This window comes from Gopherus flavomarginatus, assembly GCF_025201925.1.
Source record: "Gopherus flavomarginatus isolate rGopFla2 chromosome 13 unlocalized genomic scaffold, rGopFla2.mat.asm SUPER_13_unloc_3, whole genome shotgun sequence".
NCBI classification, from domain to species: domain Eukaryota; kingdom Metazoa; phylum Chordata; order Testudines; family Testudinidae; genus Gopherus; species Gopherus flavomarginatus.
Window position 1 is genome coordinate 3572844 of NW_026114611.1, and position 22247 is coordinate 3595090.

General features: G+C 48.8%; 1 long non-coding RNA gene and 3 other non-coding genes across 4 annotated transcripts in view; 3 read left to right on the forward strand and 1 right to left on the reverse strand.

The window, feature by feature from the left end:
• Positions 1 to 22247, forward strand: part of LOC127041583 (uncharacterized) — a 222517-nt gene that overhangs the window by 113714 nt on the left and 86556 nt on the right. The window lies entirely within an intron of this gene.
• On the forward strand, positions 1896 to 1969 carry TRNAT-AGU (transfer RNA threonine (anticodon AGU)). The gene has a single exon. It is a non-coding gene; the product is annotated as a tRNA-Thr (tRNA).
• TRNAR-CCU (transfer RNA arginine (anticodon CCU)) lies at positions 15699 to 15780 on the forward strand. The gene has a single exon. It is a non-coding gene; the product is annotated as a tRNA-Arg (tRNA).
• Positions 22060 to 22141, reverse strand: TRNAS-AGA (transfer RNA serine (anticodon AGA)). Its single transcript has one exon. It is a non-coding gene; the product is annotated as a tRNA-Ser (tRNA).

Consider the following 22247-nt stretch of genomic DNA (forward strand, 5'->3'; position numbering starts at 1 on the left):
ATAGGCGGAGACATTATGTAACCTGCTAGCCACTGGCTAATGTGCTATCTTGTCTTGCTGCAAAACCTATCTCGGGGTGTGGAACTGCCTACCCTGTCACTTTCCCCCACCCATGAAAAACCTATGTATTCTATTGTAATCAATTGATTGACATTGTCTCTGAGCCTAACAAGCAAGGTGACTCTCATTTATTGACCTCTACACGGTGTAGATTTATCTCCTTCACAGACAGCTGCTGAATAAAGAAGAGATTCAGCATCCAGCACCCAGTGGTGCCTGGCTGAATGTGCCTCCTCTCCCCACAGCTTGGTGATCTTTTGAGGAAATGGAGAAGACTGCCTTTGCCTAGCTGTACATTGCTTGCAAAAGAAACAGGTCTTTTTGGTGACAAATGTTGAAAAGAGTCACTAGGCAAATGTGGAGACAAGAAAAAGATCTCCTAATTGAACTTGCATCTGTGGATGCTGAAGCCACAACACAGAGTGCTAAACGCTATATGATCACGGCTGGAGTCAGAAGAGTCTCTACCAAAGCCTTTTTTCACCAGCAGGGGCCTCTCTGTGCACAGAACTCCTGGTAGCTTGATGGCTGCAGGCAGTGGAGAACTCTATTTTGGCATCTCTTTGTCTCTTTTGTGGTGAACATCTGCAGTAACTGTTAAAAGGCCTCTGGATAGTGGTCTTTGGGAAGAGCTGATTGAAGATCCTTCCTAGTAACCAGGAAATCTTGGCTTGGCCTGACAGTTCTTCCTTGCTGAACCTAATGTGTCGTTTGGCTCCTTTTTCGTTTCTCTTCATAAGAAAGAAAAGACCTGTCATCAGAATCCTTCTAAGTGGTGGTTCAAGACAGAGAGAGCCTTCCTTGCGGCTGAGTCTTGGTGCCAGGGGGCATGTCTCGCCACTGCAGTGCCTCCTGTTGGCCGTCCTGCCAATTAGGTCTGGTCCACCAGTGCACCTTCATCCAGTGGCATCTGGCTGCCATCTGTTCTATCATTAGGACCCATGTCGCTCTCAGGACTTCAATGTCCTCTTATGGACAGAGCCCTCCGGCTGTGCCCCACTCAGTTCTCTCCCCGCTTCCAGGGGGCAGCTGTCCTTCACCCAGACACTTGCCTCAGTGGCCAGCTGCAATCTAGGGTGTAGCCACCTGTGTCAGTGGCGACTGAGGCAAAAGGGGTGCACCTCCAACCCTCACCATCTGTTTCCCTGGAAAACTTCCCCACAGACCTAGCACCTTCCTCCACCTTTGTATAAGGGCCTCTGTCTGGCAGTAATCAGCCAGGAGGTCACTCATGCTCCCCTTACCCACCCAGCACTACTCTGATCATGGTACCCCTCCTTCCCCTTCTCCTTCTCCTTCTCCTTCTCCTTCTCCTTCTCCTTCTCCTTCCTTCAGGCAGCAAATCCTCCCTCCTCAAACTCCAAGGAGTGACTAACTTGCTGTGCTGAGCAGCCCTTTATATCTGGGCTACTCCAGCAAGCCTTCTCCTGATTGGCTCTCCCAATAAGCCCTTTCCTGACTGGCTGGGTTCTGCACCGCCTCTGCAAGGCTGCCTTAATTTTTTTCCTGATTGTTTGGGGCAGTCACCCCACCACACTTGGAAAGTGGCTAATGAGAAGTCTAGAGCTGAAGGAAAGGTTACCGTGACTCAGAACTGAGCCAAGATTGCTGTGACTGAAACACAGATCACTAATCAGTACATGATCACAGTGGCTGGTGGGAGAAGCACATGTTAGAAGCCCTCTGTAAACTCAGCTGTGGCTTTCTGTGCACAGAGAGCCAGACACCTCAAAGTCTACAAGGCTTGAGGGAAATGAGGAAGGTCTGTACTTTGGAATTTGCAGGTGTTGTCCTGGACCATCAAATGGAACAGTTGTAAACACTTTCTTGAGGCAGGCACTATGGCTTAGCTGGCTAAAGCCCCTGTCTAGTAAACAGAAGATCCTGGGTTCAACTCCCAGTAGTGCCTTGTTGTATGGCTTTTGTCTCCTCTGCTCACATTTTCCTGTGTTTTTCTAGGAAACAGAAGAGACCTCCCTTGGTATCCAAGTAACTGCTTGCTAAGGAAAAGGCTTCTTTGGAGAGAAGCATTGGAAAGAATCAAATCACAAGCCTGGAGTTGATGAAAAGGCTGCTGTGACTGGCATTAGCCTGGCGATTGCTTCAACTGCAATAGCTGCAACACGAGAGCCTGTGCCGCACGTCCTTGGGGTTCGCTGGGGATGTCCACACACAGAGGCCATGTCACCTTCCTTTTGATTGTCACTGATAAGAAATGGAGCAGCTGAGAGAAAAGTCCCAGAGAGCAGCACCGCGGCTAAGCTGGCCAAGGCACCTGCCAGGTAAAGTGGAGGTTAGAGATATAGCACCCAGTGGTGCCTTGCCAAATATGTCTGCTCTTCCCACCTTTTGGTCAATCTTTCGAGGAAGCAGAGAAGACTGCCTTTGCCTTGCAGTGCAGATGCTTCCAAAAGAAACTGGTCATTTTTTTCTGACAAGTGTCAGAAGGAGGCACCTAAGAAACGTGGGGACAACGAAAAAGGTCATCGTAACTCAACTTGCATCCATGGCTCTTGAGGCCACAACGCAGAGCACTGAGCACTGTAGGACCACAGCTGGTGACAGAAGGGGCTTTTCCAAAGGCATTTTCCACTAGCAGGGTCCTCTCTGTGTGCAGAATTCCTTATCGTTTGATGTCCGCAGGCCCTGGAGATCACCATTTGGCATCTCTCTCTCTGTCTCAGTGAACATTCACTGTGGTAGTTGAAAATCTGTGATGAGATCTACAGGATGAAACCTGAACAGAGGGACCCCTGAGCCCTGTGTCCCACCACCTGGATTCCCTCTCACACTGTGATGCTGTGACAGGCTGCAAATCTCTGGCACATATTTCACTTACACAGACATCCACAGGTCGGGGCACATCCAACTGAGTTACATGAATGCTTCTCCCAGCCACTCATAAAACTAATGATAGAGAGCCTCCCGCCAATTCCCCCCAGCTCTGCAGCCTTGCACCCCTGGATTATACCGCAGGAAAGGCGAACCACAGCAGCTGCCTCCCCCACATGCGGGAAAACGGCTTGACCTGCTAGCCCTGCGGACTAAGTCTCCAGGCCTCCAGCTTGCCCCATTCGACCCAACGGCTTGATCTTGTGGCCAGAATAATTTGCAGTTATGATTTCCCCCAACAGTACTGCACAGGGTTCCATGGTCAGCTCCCGCACAGGCCTCACAGGAAGGCTTAATGCTCAAGCTGCAGCACATGCTTTGCAGGCTTAAGGCTGGGCTTCCCATAGCAGGAGAGAAGAAGAAGACTCGGACCCTGGTGAGGCAGGCTGGGGCTTCCTGGATCCCTTTTGCTCACAGCCAGCCCCCCGCCCCCACTCCCAAGTCGTCAATGGCACCCCCAGGTCAGCCAGAATGAAGCAGCGGTTTTCACTTCACCAAGTCCACTTATGGCTTACAGGCAAATCCCAGACTCCACAGCCGACCATCTTGGCCAGAAAGGAGCCCACTCAGCCTCACCATTGCTTCTTTTCCTTCCCCCCAAAACTCCACTTCTCCTGACCTGCAAGTAGCCATCTCTGGGATGCCAAGAGGCAGGCAAGGGGTCTATCTCCCAGAAGCCAACCACACCTCCATGGGTTCGGCCCTCAGAAAGGCAGATGGGGGTTTCCTGGATCCCAGTTGCTCACAGCCAGCCCAGCCCCCACCTCTAAAGCCATCAATCTATAGGCCAACCTCCAAGGGGAGAGGAGGCCAAGCCACAAGCCTCCAAAAGGTGACACACCTAAGTGCTCTAGGTTCTCCAGACTGACACCAAGGTGTTTTCTCCATTTACATCAGCACCCTCTGTCATGCAGGGGTTGGAGTTATCCCAGGGACAGGCCAATAGCAGAAGGAGGAGCGCCTTCCTGGACAGCAAGGGGATCTGAGAAAAGGAAGCCAGCCTGTTTCTGAACCAGGGATCTTTTGTGTATTGGGCATATGTGATAACCACTACACTACCGAAACTCTGTCTGCTTAGCTTGTGCTCACCCTGGCACACACTGATGGGGAAACGTAGAGCGAGTGGTGGCAGCCCTCCAATAGCTCAGCTGGCGAGCAGAGGACTGGAGCTGGTGCTCAGGAAGTCATCCTGACGTCGCCCTTCTGAACCTTGCTTGAAGGAAAGCTTCTTTTTCTTCCCCTTGCTGAGGAAGAACAAGAGAAGAATGAAAGGGCAGGTGGCCAGCTCGGTGCAGAAGCCCATGCTGTCTTTTCCTGCTGCATAGCCTGATATGAGGGGTTTGTGGCAGTTAAAGGAACTGCTGCACTGTCAGAAAACAGCCCAGTCCTGCACAAAGGGAGAAAGAAGAGCCTGCCAGAGCTTGGGATTGAACCACAGACCTTTAGCTTAGCACTCACCCAATTGAACTACTGCAACAGCTGCTAGGTTTCTTTTTAGCCTGTTGCTTTTCTGTCTGGGATGCTTTTGTCAGTGGCCCATTAAGACAAAATTCACATTTGCATTCCTTAGCTGGCTAAAGCCCTTGTTTCCTAAACCAGGCAATCCTGGGTTCAACTCCCAGTGGTGCCTTCGGAAGTGGCTTTTGTTGCACCTGGCATTGGCTACTGCCAGAAGACAAGATTCAGAGCTAGATGGACCTTTGGTCAAACCCAGTATGGTTTTTCTTATGGTTTAAATTACACTCACAGGCACTGATAATAGAGTTACAGAAAGTTTAGGTGTTAAGAGCTGATAGGTCAGTGGTCCCGTCCCCTCAAGGATGACCCCCACCCTCTGGGGCTGGGGCAGGTCTGAGCTCTCACACCAAATGCCCATTGTGGCTCCCAAAATATGTGAGCGGCTCATTTACTTTACACCCAGGATTGAGACCTACTTTGTGCCCAGTGTCTGAGAATGAAAATCCTAAACCACCCTTTGAAATAACAAATGCAGCAGGATGTGCTATTGCCCCTGCCCCAGTGCAGACAGACCAATGGAGAAATGCCATAGAGTGCAGGGTAATACTTCATTGCGGTTTTACCATTTCCACTTGCTAAACTCCCTCCCAACCTTCTGGGCTCCTAGAGCAGGGTACTGAGTCTGAGCCCAGACATGTGCACTGCAACTTTACTCCAGACCTAGCTGCATGATCCTGATTAATGTGACATAGACCAACTATGGGTGTTTCATTGCGCTGGAGACGTAGCCTAATGTTATATCTACACTGTGATTAAAACACCCAGGGCACCTGTCTGAAAGCCCAGGTCAGCTGACTCAGGCTTATGGGACTTGGGCTGTGCAAGACTATAAAATTACAGTGCAGATATAGGGACTTGAACCCAATCTCTGAGACCCCTCAGAGGGGTGAGGGTTTCTGAACCCAGGCTTCAGTCTGAACACAAATATCTGCACCACAATTTTTAGCCTCTCAGCTTTAGCTCCATGAGCCCAAGTCAGATGAACCAGGCCAGCCATGCTGCCATATTTATCCCAGGAGGGATGGACTCTAAGGGTACGTCTCCATTGCAATGGAAGCCCAGGTGTGGCACGCTGTGCTCAAAGCAGCACCCTGGTAGCCCCATATTCACCACTCTCATATAATGGTAACATGGTTTGTACAAAGTCTGCCTTGTGAGGTATCATTTCAAAAGTCTTGATCTGTTGAACATTAATATCTTGTTGGATTGTGTGTGCTCGCATTGGTTGGGAAGTTATGAAGCTTTGCTCTGTGTGCATTACTGAAATACGTTATGAGGTTGGGAAATGCCCCCCACCAGCCTTTCAGATGTGACAATGGAGGAGCCAGACTCGGTGCTGGCCCATTGAAGGTATCCACACTCCCAAGGACTATCCCAGGAACCATGTACAATGCAGACTTCTCCGAGATAGCCCAGCAACAATGGACACTGCTTGACTCACGTCGTTGCAAAGGTATTTACTAGCAAGTTGGAAGAAACTATGAAAGGGGGGGTAGAGACATTATGAATTGGCCTCTCTCCCCCACAACTCAATACCTGTAAACACATCTGGAGGACAAACACTGAACTGAGATAAATCAGATGAGAATAATAATAATACATTCAAATCAAAGTCCCCAAACAGACTAGTATTGGTTTTTCAGCAGAAAATTTTCAGTCTGGGGAAATTTGTTTTCTCAGTCAGACCTTGCCAAGGGAAGCAGGGAGAAAATGTTTGAGTTGCCTCCTTCAGAACAGTTTGGCCTAGACACTAGCTCTGGTTCACGGTTGTGGCCTTGCTAAGGATGAGGGTCTTTTAATTATTTGGGCAGGTCCCAGGGTGTTTGGGGGAGATGATGAGGATGTTACCTTTTGAGATAAAGACTAAGAAATACAGGACTAGAGAAATTTTTTTTTAGAAATCTGGGATTTAGAAATTTAATTTAAAGCAAGGGGGGCGGTCTGAGTTTCTGAGAAGGTTTTTGTTTGCAAGAAGCAACATTGTTGTGTCTGTTATTGTACCAAAGGGGGAGATGGTTATCTATAAAGGAGGGGTGAAAACTAAATGCATCTGATGAGGATTAATTTTGAACCCACACGTGCAGAGAATAATGGATTCAGCAGTCCATCACCTTAACCACTTGGCCACCTCATCTGAACTGTTAAAAAAGGGACAAGAGGAGAAATCTAAGGCCAGCAGTGATAGCGACAATATGGAGTTTTTAAATACGAAGCAGAAGCAGGGGCTGAATATGCTTCCAACTCACATCTAGTGAGGAGCTGGGAGAAAGATTTCAGAAACAGACTGTGTTTGCATAGACACACCTGCTCTGCCTAAGTATGCAGCATGATGGGGCCGCTTCCCCAAAATGACGAGTTTTGGCTGGTGTTGGGTTACAAATCACTTTAGGATTGAGTGGAATGAAATGTTATTATCCTTCCTGTATGAGTGAAGGGCAGCAGAACATACCTAGTTGGTCCTGATGGAGGGGTAGGTGGGTGAGGAATAGCTTTTATTGAACTGCATAGAAGTGATTGAGGACATCATCCTATACCAGTTGTCCCCAAACTTTTCACACTGTGCCCTCTTAACCATGGCTGTGGGCCCTTGGAAGCCGCGGTCGAGAACCAGGGCTGGGAGTGGGACTGTGGCTTGCTGGTGAGAGGGGTGCAGACACAGGTAAGGGGCTTGCAGCTGGGCCAGGGGCTCAGGCTGAGGGTAGGGTAGGCAAAGTGCTTGGACAGAGTGGGACTGAGTGGTGCTCCCTCCATGGGGGCTGGCTCAACCTTGAGGTGCCTCCATGAACATTCCTCTGTGCCCCCCTAGGAGGCATGCCCCACATTTTGGGAATCACTGTCCTAAACTGACCCCTAGTCACTAAGCAGGGGCTAGTGATGCCAAAGCCCAGGGACAGGGAGCTTTGCCAGAGTGGCGCCTGCAGGTCACGTGCTGGGGGGCTGACACAGGCTCAGTGCTCTGGAACAGCTCTGAGCCAAACCCAGGCAGAGTTCTCACCAGTGTGACACTGCCCAGGGGACTCTGTCACTGGGGGAAGTCTCCTTGCCTTCAGCACGACCTGGGACTGACCTTGGACCTTTCAGCACCCGTTCCATGCCAGGAGCTTCCTGTAGTGAGTCACCTTAGCAGGACACCTGGGAAAGCCTTACACGCCCCCCCCCAAAGGAGTCATGCACCCCTAACTTCCACAATCTCCATTGACTCTCAGCCAGCGTTGTAAAACAGAAGGTTTGTTAGTGCTCTGGAATACAGCCTGGGAAAGTTCTTTGTTAGCACAGGAAGTAGGAAGATTCAGCAAAGTCCATCTTCATGAGACCCAAAACTCAGAGCCTGGGCTCTCCCCTTGAGTCCCAAAACCATCAGACTCCTTGCTTCCAACAGCCCAACTCAGCCAGGTCCTTTTGTCCCTCTTCTGTCCTTTGTTCTGTTTCCCTGGCAACCTGGTCACCTGGCCTCCACCTCTTTCTTTGTTCTCTGAAGGACATAAATCACACTGTGTAGAGGTCAAGCAGAGGAGTTTATTGCACACAGCGCTGGCGGAGTGTCACCTTGCTTATTAAGCTCAGAGGCACTGTCAATTAACTGATTACTGCAGAATATATAGATTTTCCATGGGTGGGGGACAGTGACGGGGTAGGCAGTTCCGCACCCCAGCTTAGGTTTTGCAGCAAGACAAAATAAGCATATTAGCCAATGGTTAACAGGTTACATAATGTCTCCACCCATGGTCTCAAGTTAGCACGTTAACATTTAATGAATACTTTGATAAAATGTTATTAGTATAAAATATCTCTGTTGAATTCTGATTTGGGGTCCATAGGAATGGAGCAACTCCTTTGATTGTCCAGCAGGTACATTCCTAGGGGTTAAAGCAAAGAAACAGTGAAAGTATATGGCAATAAAGATTGCTTTTTGTGTGTCTTAAGGCAGGCATTAGTTCCTGGGAAGGGAGGTGGAAGAATCCCATATCTTATACTGACATGTGCCAACTTCTTATAAACTCAAAGTTGGATCTGTGGGAAGAACGTTTCCCTACAGAGGAGACTAACACAATAGGAAAAGGGATTCTTTGTTCAATCTGCAACTCTGAATAAGACACTATTCGTTAGTTCTTAGCGCCAACTCCTGGCAACTTGCTGACCAGGCCTATCTTAGCAAGCAAGGCTTTCCGTTTACCCCAGCTTTCTCTTAGCTGATCCCTATTTGATAGGCCTCTGGTCGCTTGACCATAATCTGGACTTTGTGTGTGGAAAAGAGCTGGCACAATCCATAGACCAGGTTGTTATATAAAATGCACATGGATTTGAACCTTTCACACCCAGGAATGGCAAAGTTCTTGGTTCAGGCTTGTAGCAGTGATGGAATAAACAAATCAAGTCTCTGGATTGAGATGGGTCATACAGTCCTTTGTAGAGAGCTTCAGTTTGTAGTAAAGTCCCTCCAGAGGTATGAAGCAGGATTGAAAACAAGATGGAGGCAAGGCAACAGCATTTTATACTCTCTTGCCATGTGGACTGGTGTGTGAGCTCAGCCTTGCATTCCATCCCTGATGTTTCATGGACTAACAACAGCAGCAGAAAGAAAGAGCCGAGCCAATATCTCCCTGGCAGGGATGCAGGTGACCATGTCCCCTCTGTCTGACCATTGCCATTGCAGGAGAGAAGGGTTCACTGCAATCGAATGCCCTGGCTCAGACCAGAGACACAGGGAGGTTTTACTGTTATTGGATCTGTGCAAAGGAAATTGTGCCTCTGTGTGAAATTGAGGAGGGAAATGAAACGTCCACATGGTGGCCCAATGCCCTAAGGAATGTGGGCGATGGACTCTGGCTGAGAAATGATTTAACAGGAATTTGTATCAATGTATTGCCCTGATTAAAAGCTATGGCTGTAAGGCAGCCACTGTTGTTAGCACTTCAACCTGCATGGAGACACCCGAGTGCAGTGGTGAGCTGGAGCCGGTTCTCACAGGTTCCCAAAAACCGGTTGCTAAAATTAGACCTCTGTGGAGAACGAGTTGTTAAAGGGCCAGGAGGTGGACAAAGAACTCCAGTCCAAGGACCGGACAATCCTGTTGCTCCCAGGATTCCCAGCTGGGGAGTCTGAGGCTTCCCGGGCCCCTCCTCCGCTTCCCCCCAGCTGCAGCATGGCCAACTGCCGGCACCAGCTGGGCAGTTCAGCTGAGCTCAAGAGTTGTCCTGCTGCCACTTTTTGAGAGGCCCGGCAAGGTGTGTGTGGGGTCTTGCTGCACGCTCCACGGCTGGTCAGAAGGGCGGGGAGGGGGCAAGTGGGGCAATTGGCCCAGGCCCTGCAGGGGCCCCTGGCCCCACTAGGATGTCTCTCCCGGGCCCTCCCCTGCTTCCCCCACCCAGAAGAGCTGCAGCATGGCCAGCAACTGGGCAGCTCAGCTGACCTCTAGGCTGCCGGCAAGGTAAGGGGGCTGCAAGCTCCGGGGCCATGGGGGTGGGGTGGGCAAGTGGGGCAATTTTCCCTGGGCCCCTGGCCCCATGAGGATGTCTCCCCACAGACCCCCCACCCCCTCGCAGAGCTGCAGCATGACCAGCAGCTGGGCAGCTCAGCTGAGCTCCTGAGTTGTCCTGCTGCTTTGAGCTGCTGGCAAGGTAAGGGGGGAAGGGGCTGCAAGATCTAGGGTTGCCGGGAGCCAAGTGGGGCAATTTGCCCCAGGCCCTGCAGGGGCTCCCGGCCCCACGGATATGTCTCTCCTCCCCCAACCCCTCCTCCACTCCCCCCCACTTAAATCAGAACTTTTTATAGGGAACCGGTTGTTAAGATTTTGGCAGCTAATCACTGCCTGAGTGGGTGTCAAGTCCATTGCCTTAACCAGGGGTAGTCAATTATTTTATCAAGATCCAAATTTCTTGGTCAAGGTCTAGTCAATGTCTAGATGCCAGAGAAAATAATACACTGATGATAATAAGAAGAATATAGAAAGATTTTGCAGTCACTATGGGCATAACTATGATGATTGTTTTGTGTTTCACTCTTTATATTTGACACCATCACTGCCTTTCCCTTTAGTCTTGTAGTTTACCAAGGGTAAAACTAAACATCTCTTCAGATACAAGGGAGTGTTGGTGTTCATTCCTGTTAGCTACACAGGGGTTTGATGTAGCTGCTTTCAATCCTCTGGATCTGCCAGGATAAGTAACATTTCAGGGTGTCACTGAACTGAAGGAGGGAGATCATTTTTTGACAGATGACGCCTCCTCTTAAACGTGTTTGTCTGGCTGGCAGCCCTGGTTCCCAGGTCTCTCCTGAGGGAAAAAAGTTTCTCTGCAAAATACTGAAACTTTTAACAGAGAGGAGGGAAAGGCGATGGCCACATGATCGGGCCAGTGTGTATGACAACATGGTCTTTTCTGTGGGATGACTCTGAACATTGACTGATCTCCACTCCTTTGGATTTGAAGAGATGTTTAGTTGTGCACTTAGGAACCTATAAGGGTGAAGCAATTTTATGGATGGTGACACTATGATTGAAGGGTTTTTTAATGTTGTAGAAATTGTTAAAAACACTTAGCTTAAACTGGAACTGCCTGTTGTTAAAGACTGGTTTCCCCACGTCAGTTCCAAAAGCCCTTCTAGAAACACCCTGGGTTCTCTCCTGCCTCGGTGGGAACTAGAGGGAATCGTCCCCTGCTGCTCTTGGCTCCAGGCTGATTTTTCTGGGGAGGGGACATGGAATTGATTTGTTCGCTGTTGAGAAGGGAGCTGGGCCAGTTCTCAGGGAACCAGAACTCCCAGCATCTTCCCAGCCCAACCCAGGCTGCTGCCCTGTCCCAGCCTGTTCCCCCGGGGCCCCTGCATGTTTGACTTTAAAGAGGGCCAGGAGCAGCAGCTGAGGCAGAGGACAGCCTGGGCCGGGCAGATCAAAGGAGTTTAACAAGCAAAAAAGGTAAAATGGCAGTGGAGTATTACCTTGGACACGACGGCATGTCTCCATTGGTCTGTCTGTTTTGGGGTAGGGACAATAACACATCCTGCTGCATTCGTTATTTCAAAAGGCAATTTAGGATTTTCATTCTCACACACGATGCACAAAGCAGGACTCAACTTTGGGCGTAAACTAAACAAGCTGCTCACAGATTCTGGCAGCCGTAATGAGCATTTGGGTGAGAGCTCAGACCTGCCCCTGTCCCAGAGGGAGAGTGTCATCTGTGTGGGGACTGGACCACTGACCTACCTGCTCCTAATTCCCAAACTTTCAGTAACTCTATTATCAGTGCCTGTGAGTGTTATTTAAACCATAAGAAAAACCACACTGGGCTAGACCAAAGGCCCATCTAGCTCTGAATCCTGTCTTCTAACAGTAGCCAAAAACAGGTGCCCCAACAACCAGTCAACAAGGCACCACTGGGAGTTGAACCCAGGATCTCCTGTTTACAAAACATATGCTTTAGCCAGCTAAGCCATTGTGCCTGTGGGTGGCTAAAATGCACTGTCTGCCCACACCTGACTCCCTGCCATCGCCACCGGGGCATGACAAGCTTTGTTTGTGTTTGGATTCTGCAAAGCAGAGGAGCAGGTGACGTTTTCCTTACAAGTTGTGTGTGAGTGAATCTTTGGCCAGGTCTGCACTACAAAGTTGTTTCAGCAGAATTATATTGCTCAGGTGTGTAAAAAACACACAAGGCTACCTCAGTCGGCAGCTTGTGGCTGGTGTACAAACTGCAATGCCACGTCTGGCGACAAAACTGCCCTGTTTTGCTGACAAAATAAAACAACTTCGATGGGAGGTCTAGAGCTTTTTGCAGCAAACTTAAAGTGACAGAGTAGACGCTGCTGTTCATTATATCACCATAACTGGACTCCTCCAGTATCCCACAATGCTCGCCGTGAACTCGCCTGCCCTGCATTCCTGCTACAGAGCTATGAGCCCCTCCCCTTTCATTGGTCTGGGAAGTTCTGACAGCTGAGCCTGCTGCTCTGCTCTGGCAGCCAGGAGCAAATCACTGCCGTGGATTGCTGCTCTCTCCAGCACCGCGAACACAGAGCAGACGGCGGGAGCTTCCTTACAGTGTGGGGGAGCCACTGGCATCCGAACTGTGACACGCCCAGGACACCCTTTCGCTTGAGGAGGCTCTTACCTTCCAAACAGGGATGGCTGTTTTCTAGTAAAAACAGGAAAAAGGAAGGAGAAAACTCGAAAGAGGTTCCTCCTGGCGCTCACATACGTGAACCCAAATACTCTCTCAGTCCTCAAAGAGAAACCTCGAGAAGGAGACTTGCTGAAGCAAAGCCACAGGGGTCTCTGAGGTTTCCCTGGCCCCTCGCTCCTGTCCTGCCAGTCTGATGTCAGCATCTCTCTGTGAGGTCACCACCTCCCCACCACCTTTGACCAATAGTCAGAGGTCCTGCAAAAGGCCTTTGTGATGTCACTGCCACATCCCTCCCTTGCTGTGCTAATGTCCTTCTCCTGGCCTGGCACTTTGGAGGTTTGAGCTACTCCCTGTGGATCACCCCACTCAAAGAGCCTTTGTTCTATGCAGCAAGCCGGCTAGACAGTAAAACATCAGATGCTGCTCCCAATGCTACACTCAGTTTTTCAGAAATTAGTCGACTTAATGGCCAGAAGAGACCATTGGAGCATCTAATCTGACCTCCTGCATATCACAGGCCTCCTGTATGACACAATAGCTACTTTGGGGGCAAACACATTCCAGAAAGGCATCTAGTCTTCATTGAATGACATCAGGAGATGACAAATCCACCACTTTCCTTGGTAGCTTGTTTCTATGATGAATCAGCCTCGCTGTTGATTATTTGTCCCTTAAGTGTAAAATGAATTTGTCTCTTTTCACCTTCCAGCCATTGGGTCTTGTTATGCTTTTCTCTGCTAGATTAAAGAGCCCTTTAAGAGCCAATATTTTCTCTCCATTAAGGAACTTCAATGAAGTCACCTTTCAATCTTCTTTTGATAAGCTAAACAGGTGGAGCTCTTTAAATAGCTCACTAGAAGGCATATTTCCTCCAGCCCTTAGAACCTCTGGAGGGACTTTGCTACAAACTGATGCTCTCTACAAAGGACTGAATGACCCGTCCCAGCTGTGGATGGACTTCAGAGACTTGATTTGAACCTGTAGAGTTTACAGATGAAGCTGTGCGGCTCTGTCCATGGTGGCTGAGAAACGTCAGGTAATTGTTGCCTTTTGTAACTTCCACAGGAGCCCAGCACAGACAATCTGGAGAAAGCGGGTGGAAGCTATGCGGCTCTGTTGCCCCAGAGCCCCACAGGGAGAATCTAGAGAAAGGGGAGTCATTCTTCACCTGTGCTCCCAGAAGAGCTGCTAGGACTCCTTCCTTTCTACGCTCTCCCTCCCAGGCAAGAAATGTATCAAGGACCAGCTTTAGGGGAACTGCTGCCCTGGGCAAAACGTGTACTTAGGCACTTCCCCATCACCCCTGGACGATCGACCTCCCCCTTTACCACTAGCTCTGCACTCCCAACCCTTGCGCCTCCTTCACCCCAACTCTTGCCCCCTCCTGTGCCCTAACCCCTACGCTGTGTCCCCTTTGCCCTTAACTCCCACAACTTCCCTCCTGTGCCACCAGCCATTGCCCCTCTCCTGCACCCCTTTCACCCCTAACCCCTGCACCCCCTCCTGCACCCACGGGGGAAACTGACCTGTGTGCATGGAGCAGCTGGCATTGCTGCCAGCTCCTCCCTGGAACGCTGCTCCTCCGGGCACCCCTAGGGGTTGTGGGGGCGAGAAGCGACATCATCCGAGCTCCCTGCATCCAGGTCACTTTCCTCAGACAGGCTGCATAAGGGGAGGGCAGAGAGCAGCAGCTTCTGATGCTCCCCTCACAGCACAGCCCAGGTGGGGAAAGTGACCAGGAAGCATGGAGCACATAGTGTTGCTCCTCGCTCCCCAAAACCCTCTATGGGGCCACGGGGGAGCAACTGGGGCAGGGGAGAGCAGTGAGCACCTTTGCACTGGCACATAGTGCCCTTTGACCTCTTGGAGCCCTGGGTGGCTGCCGAGGGGCCCCATCCCTAAGGCCGGCCAGGCTCCCCAGCACGAACAGCAGAGAACACAGGGAGACTGGCCACACACTGAGCAGTAGTAGCCTGGGCAGCTCGTAATGGAGGCTCGGGGGTGGGGCTCAGCGTCCCCAAACCTTGCGTCGCCAAGGGGGCAGTGGGGCCTATGACTAGGGGCCCTGGCCAAATTGGGCCCCCCTGGAAAAGTCTGCCCCATGTCAGCCCAGGGCTGAAGGAGCTCCCACTCCCTGCTACGGCCCGGGAGCTGCAGCAGGGGCATAGAGCTTCTCTGGTCTCGGGGCCACAGTGGTTGCAGGGGTAAAGGAGTGATAGGGTGGGGCCAGTGGGGGAAGGGGTGGAACAGAGGTGACATAGTGGATGGGGCCATGAATGGAAGGGGCAGAAAGGGGGCAGATCCACAGACAGAAGTGAAGGGGGCATGGTTCTGGTGCTGGGGGCCCCTGCACTTGTTCTCCCTTTCCCTGGCCTTTGGCATCACTAACCCCTGATTAGCGAGTAGACTTCAGTGCTCCCCAAAATGTGGGGCATGACTCCTAGGGGACACAGAGGAACAGTCATGGGGGCACCTCAGGGCCCGAGCCAGCCCCCATGAAGGAAGCAGCACTGCGCCCTACTCTGTCCCAGTGTTTCCTCAACCCCACCCACAGCCTTGGCCTCTGGCTCGCAGATGAGCCTTGACCCCCTTCACCCTTGTCTGCACCCCTCTCCACAGCAAGCAACAGCCTCACTCCCAGCCCCGGTTTTCGACTGTGGCTTCTGAGGGCCACAGACATGGATAAGAGGGCACAGTGTGTAATGTTTGGGGACCACTGGTTTAGGGTGATGTCCTCAATCACTTCTATACAGTCCAATAAAAGCTATCCTCACCCACCTATCCCTCCATCAGGACCGACTAGGTATGTTCTGCTGCCCTTCACTCATACAGGAAGGATAATAACATTTAATATCACTCAGTGCTAAAGTGATTTGTAACCTGCCACAACTGGTCATTTTGGGGAAACGGCCCCATCATGCTGCATAGCTAGGCAGAGTAGGTGTGTCTATGCAAACACAGTCTGTTCCTGAAGTCTCTCCCACAGCTGCTCGCTAGATGTGAGGAGGGAGCTCATTCAGCCCCTGCTTCTGCTTAGTATTTAAAAACTCCTTAGTGTCCCTAGCAGTGCCGGCCTTAGATTTCTCCTACTGTCCCTTTTTTAGCATGTCAGATGAGGTGGCTGAGAGGTTAAGGTGATGGACTCCTGTTCCATTATGCTCTGCATGCATGGGTTTGAATCCCATCCTCATTGGATGCTTTTAGTCTTCACCCCGCATTTACAGACAACCATTTCCCCTTTGGTACAATGACAGATCAAACAATAATGCTTCTTGCAAACAAAAACCTTCTCAGAAACTCAGACCACCCTCTCTCCTCCCCCCCCCAGCTTTAAATAAAATGTCTAAATCTCAGATTTCTCAAAAAAGAAATTCTCTAGTTCTGTATTTATTAGTTTTTATCTCAAAAGGTAGCATCCTCATAATCTCCCCCAAACACCCTGGGACCTCCTCAAAATTATAAAAATATCCCATTTCTCAGCAAGGCCATGACAGTGACCCACAGCTAGAATGTCTAGGGCAAGCTGTCCTGAAGAAGGCAACTCAAACATTTTCTCCCTGCTTCCCTTGGCAAGGTCTGACTGGGAAAAGAAAATTCCCCAAACTGAAAATTTTCTGCTGAAAAACCAATACCAGTCTGTTTGAGGACTTTGATTTGAATGTATTATTGTTATTCTCTTCTGATTTATCTCATTTCAGTCTTTGTCCTCCAGATGTGTTTCCAGCTGTTGAGTTGTGGGGGAGAGAGGCCAATTCATAATGTCTCTACTTCCCTTTCATAGTTTCTTTCCAACTTGCTAGAAAGTACCTTTGCTACGACATGACTCAAGCACTGTCCATTGTCTCTGTGCTATCTCGGAGAAGTCTGCATTTTACACGGTTCCTGGAATAGTCCTTGGGAGTGTGGATACCTTCAATGGGCCAGCAGAGAGTCTGGCTCCTCCATTTTTTCACCTGAAAGGCTGGTGGTGGGCATTTCCCAACCTCATAACATATTTCTGTAATGCACACAGAGCAAACTTCATAATTTCCCAAACTATTGTGAGCCCATAGAATGCAAGAAGACATTAATGTTCAACAAATGAACACTTCAAGATTTTTAAAATGATCCCTCACCAGGCAGACTTTGTTCAAAACGTATCATCACTATATGAGGGTGGTGAATATGGGGCTTGCAGGATGCTGCTTTTAGCACAGCTTGTCATTCCTGGGCTTACATTGCAATGGGAGCGTACCCTTAGAGTCCATCTCTCCCGGGATAAAGATGGCAGGATGGCTGGCCTGGGTCATCTGACTTGGGCTCATTATGCTAAGGCTGAGAGGATAAAAAACTGTGGTGCAGATATTTGTGTTCACACTGAAGCCTGGGTTCAGAAACCCTCACCCCTCGTGGGGTCTCAGAGGTTGGGCTCAAGTCCATATGTCTGCACTGTCATTTTATAGTCTTGCAGTCCCAGCCCCATAAACCTGAGTCAGCTGACCTGAGCTTTGAGAGAACTGCCATGGGTGTGTTAATCAGAGTGTAGACATAATGTTAGGGTACATCTCCAGTGCAATGAAACACCCAGGGCAGGCCTGTGTTGGAGTAATCAGGGTAATGTGGCTTGGGCTGTAAAGTTGCAGTGTACGTGTCTCAGCTCAGGCTCAGTACCCTGCTCTAGGAGCCCAGAAGGTTGGGAGGGAGTTTAGCAAGTGGAAATGGTAAAAACCGCAGGGAAGTATTACCTGGAGTCATGGCAGTTCTCCATTTGGTCTGTCTGCTTTTGGGGCAGGGATAATAACCCTCAGTGGTGCCTTGTTGAGTGGCTTTTGGGGCACCTGCTCTTGGCTGCTGTCAGAAGACAAGATTCAGAGCTAGATGGTCCTTTGGTCTAGCCCAGTGTAGTTTTTCTTATGGTTTAAATTACACTCCAGGCACTGATAATAGAGTTACTGAAAGTTTAGGAGTTAGCAGCTGGTAGGTCGTGGATGACCCTCCGCCCCTGAGGCTGGAGCTGGAGCTGGGCAGGGGCAGGTCTGGGCTCTCACACCAAATGCTCTTTGTGGCTGCCAGAATCTGTGGGCTGCTCATTTAGGTTACACTGAGTGTTAAGTCCTGCTTTGTGCACAGTGTATGAGAATGAAAATCCTAAACCGCCCTTTGAAATAACGAATGCAGCAGAAACGTGTTATTGTCCCTGCCCCAAAGCAGACAGACCAATGGAGAAATGCCATTGAGTCCAGGGTAATACTTCATTGCGGTTTTACCTTTTTTGCTTGCTAAACTCCCTTGCAGCTTTGAGGGGGCCCAGAGCCCAGTATTGGAAGTACCTGACCTTTCTTTCTTCTCTTGCTCTTTGTCAGCAAGGGGAAGAAAAAGAAGCTCTCCTTCAAGCTGGAGTCAGAAGGGCGACATCAGGATGACTTCCTGAGTGCTGGCTCCAGTCATTTGCTCTACCAGCTGACCTATCGAAGGGCTGCCACCTCCTCTCTCCAGGTTCGCCCATTGGTGTGTTCAGAATGGAGAGGGGTAACTAGTGGTGTTCCCCAATGGTCAGTCCTAGGACCAATCCTATTCAACTTATTCATAAATGATCCGGAGAAAGGGGTAAACAGGGACGTGGCAAAGTTTGCAGATGATACTAAACTGCTCAAGATAGTTAAGACCAAAGCAGACAGTGAAGAACTTCAGAGAGGTCTCACAAAACTGTGATTGGGCAACAAAAATGGCAAATTAAATTTAATGTGGATAAATGTCAAGTAATGCACACTGGAAAAAATACCCTCAAACTATACATACAATATGATGGAGGCTAATTTAGCTACAAATAATCAGGAAAGAGATCTTGGAGTCATCATGGATAGTTCTCTGAAGACTACCATGCAGAGTGCAGCAGCAGTCAAAAGGGCAAACAGGATGTTAGGAATCATTAAAAAAAGGAGACTAAGATAGAGAATATCTTACTGCCTTTATATAAATCCATGGTACACCCACATCTTGAATACTGTGTACAAATGTGGTCTCCTCTTTTCAAAAAAGATATACTGGCATTAGAAAGGTTCAGAGAAGGGCAACTAAATGATTAGGGGTTTGCAATGGGTCCCATATGAGGAGAGATTAAAGAGACTAGAAATTTTCAGCTTGGAAAAGAGAAGACTAAGAGGGAATATGATAAAGGTATATAAAATCACGAGTGGTGTGGAGAAAGTGAATAAGGAAAAGTTATTTACTTGATCCCATAATATGAGACCTAGGGGGCCACCAAATTAAATAATAGGTAGCAGGTTTAAAACAAATAAAAGGAAGTTCTTCACACAGTGCACAGTCAACTTGTGGAACTCCTTACCTGAGGAGGTTGTGAAGGCTGGGACTATAACAATGTTTAAAAGGGAACTGGATAAATTCATGGTAGCTAGGTCCATAAATGGCTATTAGCCAGGAAGGGTAAAAAATGGTGTCCCTAGCCTCTGTTCATCAGAGGATGGAGATGGATGGCAGGAGAGAGATCACTTGATCACTGCCCTATTAGCTTCACTCCCTCTGGGGCACCCGGCATTGACCACTGTTGGTAAACAGATACTGGGCTAGATGGACCTTTGGTCTGACCCGGTATGGCCGTTCTTATAGGGCACCCTTCTACACGGCGATTGGGCAGTTGACTGACTTTAAATCTAGCTAGCTCTGTGGTAGAGCATGATGCTCTTAATCCCACCATCATAAATTCAAGCCCCATGGTGGGTGGTAGCAACAGCCCTTAGGTGTCACTCTTCTTCTAATAGTCACAGATCCAGCTGAAACAAACTCTCTATGCTCTTTGGCAGGTCATGTTTTCTTCTTCTCTCTGAGCTTCACTAGAACATGAAGAGAGAACAAACTGACATTTGCATCCTCTGTTAAGAGAGTATTTTCTCCTCTTCCATTGTACCCCAGGCAAGAAGAGGGGATAATAACCAGTTAGCGGATGATTACAGAAGGAAAAGTTTGGTCTTTATAAATAGGACAATGATCGTTTGGTCTCCATGTCCACTGATGGTAGGACAAGAAGTAATGGGCTTAATCTGCAGCCAGAGAGATTCACGTTAGATATTGGGAACAGCTTTCTAATTCTGAGGGTAGTTAAGCTCTGGAATAGGCTCCCAAGGGTGTCTGTGGAGTCCTCCACCCTAGGAGGCTTTTAAGAACAGGTTGAACAAACCTCTGTCAAGGATACTCTGCATATACTTGGTCCCATAGCAAACCTGCTCTGGCTCTGGTTCCCTCCTTCTTGCTCCCTGCCTGGACCGACTGCTGTGGGCACTTGATCCCACATGCCCCCAATGGATCGTCTCTGCTTGGCTCTGCTTCAGGCAGTGAGGGCTGGATTTCCTGACCTCTCCAGGGCCCTTGCAGCCGTACAGCTCTATAATTCGATGCCATCGCAATACAATATAAACAACAACAAAAGTGGAAAACCTCCCAATCTAACATCTAACAATTCAGCGTGAACTGACATTACACAGCACAAAGTGACAACAAGTAGGGGTGCAAAGCCCGACAATTCAGCACCATGCAAATGAACGCCCCACGAGGGCAAAATGACGCACTGCAAAAGAGCTCAGCTCAAACCAGTGCAACACAAGCAGTGCAAAACCATACAACACGAAACAATGCATCAGAGTGCAAAGTGACACTGTGCAAAACAGCTCAGCGTGGAACAATGACACAGCGCAAACCCACACAACAGAATCATATAGAAAGGTAGGGCAGGGAGGGACTCTGAGAGTCAGGACCAAGTCTCCCTAGGCTGTCCCTGGCAGGTGTTTGAAAAACAAAGAAACAAAGGGCACCACAACTTATGTTTTTGGATGAGCAAAGAAAAGGAGTAGCATTGTCCCCCTCTGGTAGCCCCTGTTCAATTCCAGGTCAGAAAACAAAACTCTTCTGCAAGAATATCCAAAAAATATTGTGTTTCACTTACTTCATAAGTACAGTTGTGTGGCAATTAAATGATGACTCTAAAGTTTCATAAAAGTGTGGGAAATATGGATGTATCTGAGGAAATGGCTTGGAATGAAGGAAGACAAAAATTGATGGGTCGAGAGAACAGGCACTGTTTCCCCCTGGTTTGGAACTTCTCTCACAACTACTGGAAGAGAAAAGCTAAGCAAATGGTATTCTATTGTTGCAAAGGAGATTAAAGTGAGGCCATTTTCTGCAGATAGAATTAAATGGTCATGTCAGGAGTGGGATTTGAAACCATGTCTCCATGCAGAGACCAGAACACCCAATGGATTGGAAAAGAAGATACTTATAACTAGCACTTTAGACCAGTCTACCATCCTGATGCTACAAAGAATGTGACTTATCAACCCTAGTTTTCATTAATAGTTGATGAACTCTTTAGGGAGGTCAAGATGGCACATCTCTTTCAACTCCTAGAGACCTTCTACAGCACAGCTGATTTTTAGACACACTCACCCAGACCTAAAGTTACACGTTTCCTAGAGCTCCATGAGTTCTGCGGTCTTGGAATCTCCCTGTTCACTTTTTAAGTGAACAAAAGATGGGTGCTGGCATTCTAAGAGAGTAATGGTGAACCTCAAAATCCTGCCCTGTGCACCAGCCAGTTAAGCAACCAGCACCCACAACCTCTACTATGATAGCATCCTGTCTGGGAACAACTCGCTTACCAACAGCTGGGGTGTGAAATCCTCATTTCTTTGTTGTTCTGTCATTGTAGCCCCACTTTCCTATTGCTTGTCTGTATAATCTCTGTCTGGTTCTGTAACTGTTTCTGTCTGCTGTATAATTAATTTGTTTTGTGTAAACCAGTTAAGGTGGTGGGGTATAATTGGTTAGAGAATCATATTACAATATGTTAGGATTAGTCAGTAAAATGATTGGTTAAGATAGAGCTAAGCAGAACTCAAGTTTTACTATATAGTCTGCAGTCAATCAGGAAGTAAGGGGGGGAATGCGAATGGGAATTGGGGTAGGGGAATTGGAATTATGTTTTGCTAAGGGGGGGAATAGGGACAGGGAAGGGGAATGGGGTCACAGGCAAGCCTCTGTGGTGTCAGTGCTGGGAAGGGGGATACTGAGGAAGGAAATTGGAATCATTGCTTGCTGGAAGTTTACCCTAATAAACATTGAATTGTTTGCACCTTTGAGCTTCATGCATTGCTGCTCTCTGGTCACGTGAGAAGGACCAGGGAATGGGAAGGTGATGGGATAAACCCTCTAACAAGTACGTCTTTCAGAGTGTGAAACCCCCCAGAGCCAGTATAATAAAGCTGACCTAAGCCATGGTTAGATAGTGCTAAATGAAAGGAAAGATTGTTTTGCCAATGCAGCTATTACAGGGATGGAAAACCCTTCTGGCCCCTGTAGCAACTGTCTACTCCACAGGGCTACAGCAGTATTTTAAGAATAGCCAGCTTCAGAGGGTGACGAGTTCTGGCTCTATGGATGCTCAGGCACGAAGACAGCAGCAATGACAATAAACTAATACTTCCGTAGTTGACAGGATTCGAACCTGCATGGGGAGACCCCAATGGATTTCTAGTCCACCACCTTAACCACTCAGCCACAAGTACTTGATAGACAGGTGCTGCCTTACACAATGATTCTGTTCTCACAGAATAGTCACTTCAGATGGCTCAGACCAACTCCCCCAGCACACTCATGGCTGTGCATTAGTGT